Raw genomic sequence first — 7,722 nt, forward strand, 5'->3', positions numbered from 1 at the left:
GAGTATTCTGTATTTTCTGAAGCAAAAAGTGAGTCTTACTTTCTATTCTGGTAATGACATGTTCCCAGGTAACTGTCTGTAGGATGCCATTGGTGAAATTACTAAAATCTTACAGGTTTTCAGTCTTTTTATCTGTATCATTGTCACTCTCTTAAGATCTGTGTCCATCGATAGTTTGTTCCTGAGCTAAAGAAAATTGATGAGCCTATCAATTTGATAAGCAGTCCAATTTATAACTTTATTAAATAATATTTCTCAGTATCCCTGTTGATTTTGGTTACATTCAGTAGCCAAAATCAAAAGGAATACAGGGGTAAATTTGGTAGCCTTTTAAACAGTTGTATCATATGTTTTTATCAATTATTTTGTGCATTTATTCTTTTATTCAAACAGACAATTAATGAATATCAGTTGTATTTTAAGCATTGTGTACTTTCTTGGAATATACCTGTGTGTAGTACAAACACAATCCTTTTCTTGTAATTTGAGAAGCAGAAAAGATGCCTACTATTACACTGTGAGTTTTACAAAGAAAAGTATAAGGTTTTCTGAGTCTTTAAAACAAATAGCCTAATCTAGTCCAGGAGCTAAAGAAAGAATTCCCTGAAGAAATGTTGGAACTTACACTGGATGAAATGGGACTTAGCAGATGTGGAACAGAGAAAAAAAAATTCCAGTTCAGGGGGAAGAAACCTGTGCTCTTGCATTAACCCATCAGTTTGGATAAACACACTCGGGTATTCATTTACCTGGGCTGGCTTGGAAATCAAGGGAAAGAAAAGATACAGCATAAAAGAAAAGACATGCGCAGTATTCTAAGAGAGAGTAGTTTAATGAAAATCAAAACAAATGCATACCTTCACACTTTTAAAAATGGTACAAAGTTTCATAGAAAAAGTTAAAGAATGTCAAGTAGTCCGTAGGTTAGCATTCTCAGAAGTCGGTGTTTCTGATACCTTTAGTCATGTTACTGACCTATCTCTGATTCTTTGAGTGCAAAGCAAAGCAAAGCAAAGCAAAGCAAAGTTGTAAGAGGGTAAGGGAAAGAACCAGAGAGACTACAGATGAGAAAACTGTTGGCCACATTAACAAAGCTTACTATGCCACATTCATCATCTAGAAACACCCCCATCTGGCCTAGAGGCCTTTCTGGATACTGAGATAATAGTGGGGAAGAGGTCCTGAGATGACACCGGTAGCCTTCTTGACACAGAAAAGTAGAAAAATTTTCTTGGAGTTAACCAGCATGTCATTTCTCATTGTCCAAGAATCATTGCAAAATCTAACAGGCCAGTTCCAGCACTGTCCAACATCCACCTCTCAGTAATATCTTCCAAGAGTGAATGACAGGGCTCGCCATCAAGAAAACACTTAGATTTTGTTGGAGTTGGGGCAGTGTTGAGATCATCAGAACCAAAGAGTAGCTGTCTCAGAACTTCAAACAAGGGGAACGTACCAAGTGGTTGTTTTATTATCCCAGGAAATATGCACTGCAGGAATAAGAAAACAGTCACATGAAAACATAGTGTTATAAACTTCTAATAGATGTGGGCTTTACATAGTGTCTACGTATGCCAGGGTATCCCTGGAAATATGGGTCAGGACAGCAGGCACATAAAAGAAGAAATATGTCCTTAGATTTAACCATTGTGGTATTCTTCCTTATCGAGGAGTCCTTACAGACTCCCAGAGCCCAGTCCCAAGAGTTGCCCACATCCAGCTCCCAGTAGTGTTTCCCAGAGGAGAAGACCCAGGCTCCCCATGCAGCAAAATTGTCAGATCTGTCAGAATGCAAAGATTCAGGTCTAAACATCAAACTTCTCACATCCTCAAACAGCCTGATATTGTAATTGGTTACTTCCCAAGTGAAGGAAATTTCCATGGTGGAAAAAAGAGAATGTTCCAGTGAAAAGCAGTTTATAAATTCTCATGTTCAGATAAGAAAGAGATTCTCACTAGAAAACACAGGTCAAGATTAGAAAGAAAATTCTGTCTGGAAAAATGTTGGAATCAAAGGGTGTTAGGATATCTGCACAAGTAAACGCCTAAACTTCAATGATCGCAATTTCTATAAACTCCAAATTTTAAAGGGGAGGAAGGTCATGTCTATGTCTAGTTAGCGACCTTTCATAACAACTGAAAAACTGGAAGCTCTTGCACTGCAGCCAAGTCCATAGCAATAAAATTAACTTTCATTGTCTCTTCTCTTTCAGGGCAGAGCAGGAGGCTTGGGACAGGAGATGAGGTGGGGAGCCATCCTTAGACCCAAATAAAAAAGTTATCACTTTGCCAGAAATATTATAATCTGCCACTTAAACTAGTCAATTCATACTTAAAGAGAAAATCTCAATCTGCCTTCTGAAAAGTGCAGCTTCCTTGCAAGAATTATCTGACTTTCATGCCAGATTCAGGCACAGACATCTTTTATCTGCTGGATTTATCATGATCTATCCTGGAGTTCTATCTAAGGCCTCATCAACCAACAAATCACGTTCCTATCGTTCACAGATTCTCAGTTTTTGCATTGTTATATAAGTTACTCGTGTATGCTTTAGTTGATTAAAATGCACATGATTAAAATTATAAATGCTATAAAACTTCAACTGAAATGTATTTAAAAAAACACTGTCACTCAAATCAGTCATTAACTGCACTGAATTTGAAATTGAAATGTCCTGAATTAATTCAGTTCTGTATACTTCTTGTAATAATTGTATGCAGGAAATTTTATCACGGTTGAACCATACGTGAATGGTTCTACATCCTAAAGGGCCCTTCTGCACGTTTTACTTTTCTAAGAAATTTGTTATATGGCTGATTCCACCATCTTTTATTTAGTTTTGTCTGTTTGATGACAATGAAACTATAAATATAAATACCTATTCACAGGCTATTTTCTTCTAGATGAAAGATCATTACACTGGGAAAGCTGCCCATGGAAAACCAGAATTGAAGGAATTGCATGTGGATCCCACCAAGAGGGTGACACTGACCTAGAAAGCGGTTGAACCTATCCACCAGCCCAGTGATGGGCCCTGTAGTGAGCTCTGGATTCACAGGCTGGGGCACATGCAGCAGCACGGACTCAGTCCTGCAAGGAAGTAAGTAGGTTGAGTTGGTTACGTTTCTGATGTCTGTGTTTAAGAAATAGATTCCAACAGAAAATGCTTCATTCAAACCCACTTCTGATATTGTAATGCACCTCCACAATCCTAGGATGGGTTTCTGGCTCTTAGGGAATCTTTCTAACTCTTCACTCCATTTCTAACCTACTGCCACTGAAAGATAAATGCCTCTCTCCCTATCTGCCACCAAATAGTTGATCTCTAATTATGATTCTGAATCGTAAAAAGAGGCAATGGTATTCTAGCAACTTCTGCATTGAACTCTTCAAAACATAACCCCCTGAGTTACTTGGAAAAGTAAGAAAAGGTTAATGTCTGATAAAAGGCATAAGTAACATTCAACATACAACACAAACACATGAGTAAACACACACACCCACACAATCACACTGACACAATGTGGTGTTAGTAAATTATGTTTTCACATTGCTGGAAACAGCTTGATGTTTTTCATAGCATGACTTGTGCTCCAGCTTGCACTGACGGCCAATAACATACCTTGCCACCATGTCTCCCAAATCCCGTAGAGAGAGAGAGAGAAAAAAAAAATGAATTCTTTAGAAAGTTGTTATTCCTGTTGGGTGAGGTGGCTCACACTTGTAATCCCAGCACTTTGGGAGGCCAAGGTGGATGGATCACCTGAGGTCAGGAGTTCCAGACTAGCCCGGACAACATGGCAAAAACCCATCTCTACTAAAAATACAAAAAAATTAGCTGTGTGCGGTGGTGCATACCTTTATTCCCAGATACTAGGGAGGCTGAGGTAGGAGAATTGCTTGAACCAGGGAGGCAGAAGTTGCAGTGAGCTGAGATTGGGCCACTGGACTTCAGCCTGGATGACAGAAGACTCCGTCTCAAAACGAACAAACAAACAAACAAGTTGCTATTCTGCAGATCTGCTCTTTAGGTTTTGAAAACTTTAGAATTACCACATACTATCACTGCAACAGTTTTAAAATGTATTCTCATCTCTAACACTTATTATACCTGTAAGACCTATTGACGTAATCTATTTCCGATGAATTCAGGACCCTAAATTTGAGTGAGACAGAAAGGTGTGAGTAGTGACTGCGCATTGCTGCAGCTGTCTACAATGTGGTCTTTTTCAGGGCTAGTCCCCGAAGGGTAATGTGGCTCAAATCAAGAGCATTTCAAACCTACGACTTCCCAAAAGGAGAAAGAAGGAAATGTTAGTTTTTCCCTAATTTCTTTGTATTATCCTATGGAAACAAAAATAAAATTTTCACATGAATTTTTTCTTCCAGAGTTTGAATGAAATGTGCTGGAGGAGGAAGCTTGTGGTAGAAAACGTTCTATGGAAATCTAGTTGCACAATTCCATAAAGCTTTCTTTCGGTTCTTACCTGGAGCAGTTCCACATCTGGTTTATGACACACTTCCATTAGTCCTGATACATTTCTTTCAAGTGTTTACTCTTGATCCATGTTGATCCAACTTCTCTGGAGTTGCTGAAAAATCTCTTGGTATTCCTCGTTCAGTCTCTCTAAATGTTGTTTTTCTCCTTTATGGAGAACTGGATGCAGCTTCCTGTACTAATTCCTGATCATCTGTGCCCATAAATCCACATCACTCTGTAGGGACATGGATTTTGTAGGCTAAATGCTTAGGTCTACTTCCACCTCACAGAACCCACAAATTCATCCTCCTCATTCTTTCTTTTATTTTCCACCCTTTACCAACAGGATGATGAGTTAAGCAAGACCTTCCTTCAAAATTTATGTAATTCATCAATTCCTGAACATCTGCGAAAAAGCCCTTTAGATTTAAATGTTTAAATATATGTCCTCTTAAATCTGAAATACCATTAGAAAACAACTAAAATTTATGATTGTTAAATTGTCATCAGTAATATATATAATCTTTGTTATTCAGTTAGTTTGTAGTCTCAAACCTTTGTACTTCACAGCCCAAGCAATCACTCTAAGTAGAGATGTTGTTAGTATATTATAATCAGGATCAGAAGCCATCACACGGAAAGGATCTTAGTAAAAAATGTAACCCCCATCTCTCAAACCGACTACTTCTTTTCTGTCTCCCATCTTTCTTCCCTCAAAAGCCACAGGCTCTGAATTGCCCTGCCACTCTAAGAACATGAATCTCCATTCCATTGTGTTTCTCTTCTCAATATTGACATATTTATCCTCTCACTCCCCCGGTCATTTGTTGTCCCTTCTCCTCAGCTTTTCATCGTGTTACATTTTCTCCTACTTGAGCTGGCATCATCTGGGTCCTTTGCTGTCACATTTCACCAGCACAGGCAAATTTCTTAAATTACTGATCCCACCTGCCTTTTTGCCCCTGGACAACATCATATTCACCATTAAATGCCTTTATTCCTCAATCATATACTATTTAATCAATATTACATAATTCATTTATACAGAATCTCTGCCGGAAATACTTACTAATTTTAAGCACCTACTTGTCCTTCAGAATTTATATCTATTTTTATTTATCTGAAAAGCATTTACAGAAAACCTGAACAATTGTTATATTGAACAGTCTGGTTGTTTTCCAGCCAATGAATAAACACATGACAAAATCTGGTATATGAAAATTTCAACTCAAGTTGCTAATATAAATGCTCTCAGCATGCCTGTCTCAAGCTGGTCGTGAGGACTCACGGTCTCATACTTACCCTGCAGAGGAAGACTGTTCTTCTCTCCTCATTTAGATTTCTCTGATTTTCTTGAATCTTTTTCCATAAAATTCTCATTTGCTTGAAGAGCTTCTCCTGCAAAAGAATTACAAGGTTGAACAACAGAAAATCAAACACCATAAATTCCACACTCTGAGTGGTATACGCAAGGCAAGGGATATAATACATAAATACATTAGAAAGGGGAAAGAAAAACAAATTTTTCACTGCTCATCCTCAATGGATATTTTTCAGTTTGAGGTTTCAGAAGGCAGAACAGTTTAGGGAAGTGAAGAGTGAAGATGTCCTGTAACCCGGCTAATGTTCAGGGAAACATCCTGCTTCAGAACCCACTATGCTAGCCCCCAGATTTTGTAGTGTGCTATTCCCATACCGTTTGTCCAATAATATTAAATATATTTCCAAAATATGTTTCTTTGCGCTAGTAGTTTTGGTGGCCTTTCAATGCCTTTAGCATTGAACTGTAGAGTCAATAATAATGACATTTACTTATTCACGCTCTGTTTGAGTCCAAGCTCCATGAAGGAAAGTAGAGTTGCATATTTCATTCAAAATTTCATCATTGGTACCTAGAACAGCACCTGGCACTCAGTAAACAATGGAGTAATCACCATGATGATTCTCATCGTCCTTCTAATCTTTTTAACTCTGCCACCTTCCCGCTTTCAGGTGATCGCAGAGCTATCTCTTACCTGGTGTTCCTCAGCTGCCCCTTCAGTGGGATAGTGTTTGTGAGCCCCGTGCTCCTGAGAGTTGGAGCACAGCAAACAGAGCAGACTCTTGTCCACGTCAGAGAACATCTTCTTTGTTTCTGTGTGGTCGCACATATTTGTTTCTCAGAGATCAGGAATTGCCAGAGACTGGCTTTTCTCACAACTGTCACTAAGTTCTTCAGAAGAATATTGGTTTTGAAGTCCTTGTTCTGTGATGGTTCCCTGCATGCAGGGCAGTTGGTAGGACTTCGGGCTTCTTCCCAGGAAAGGCAGAGATAGGGCCTACAGAAGCTGTGCCCACAGCAGACAGTGGCAGGGTCTACCAGGTAGTTCAGGCAGATGACACAGGTGAGTTCCTTCTGGAAGGCATGTGAGAAGACTGAGTCCATTTTCCTAAGGAAAGAAAACCACAAGAATTTAATCTTCTACCCTGGAGAGACAAAGGTCCAAGCAAAGTTTGAATCAGGTTGTGATTGAATAATATCCTTTCTTTCTAGAGAAGAATAGGCTTTAATTTGCAACGTCAGAGATAGGAAAAATAGAAAACCAAGGCACTAAGAGATATCGACCTCTGTAGGAAAACGTGACTGTTCTCCAATCAACACAGGGCCAGCTTTCCAAACTCTATTTTCTTGCATAGAAGAATGTCGGATTTTTTGAGGGGTTAGTGTCCACCAAATTGCTTGGGCTTCACATGTTTCATCAACCTGTAAACTCAAGGATTGAGTCTTGAATGGTCTGAAAATCAGTAACACTCTTAATTGCCAGTGATTGGTTTAGAGAAGGCAAGCTAACTAAGCTCTTCTACTCTCACTTTTTTATTTAACTGTAACAACCATCCATCATGACTTTTCCAGAAGGACCCGGCTTGAAAATGTTAGAGCAGAACTCATACTTAGACCCAAATCAGAAGAAGCTAGCCTTTACTCTCCAAGGTAAAACAGATAAATCGAGGTAAAGGCACTTCTCCAAGGTAAAACAAACAATCATTGTTTTTCTAGGCTGCTATGTTAATTCAATCAACAAAATCTTTCTGGCGTCTTTACTGTTCCTGGACTGTCTGTTAATTTGGGGATAAACTGGTTAATATTACAACAGTTTTAAAAGACAGCTAATTAAAATTACAAAAAGATTGATAAACTGTAGGAGAGTACACAAAGGATAGAAATATTTTATAAGTTCTTTGAAAGCATTATCATTACTCT

The 7,722-nt window shown here is 38.6% G+C and overlaps 1 pseudogene; it reads right to left on the reverse strand.

Annotated features, from left to right (window-relative positions):
- Positions 1 to 967: 967 nt before the first annotated feature.
- LOC115834178 lies at positions 968 to 6,906 on the reverse strand (annotated as a pseudogene).
- Between the last annotated feature and the right edge of the window lie 816 nt (positions 6,907 to 7,722).

Source organism: Nomascus leucogenys, unplaced genomic scaffold, assembly GCF_006542625.1.
Source record: "Nomascus leucogenys isolate Asia unplaced genomic scaffold, Asia_NLE_v1 000818F_86277_qpd_obj, whole genome shotgun sequence".
NCBI classification, from domain to species: domain Eukaryota; kingdom Metazoa; phylum Chordata; class Mammalia; order Primates; family Hylobatidae; genus Nomascus; species Nomascus leucogenys.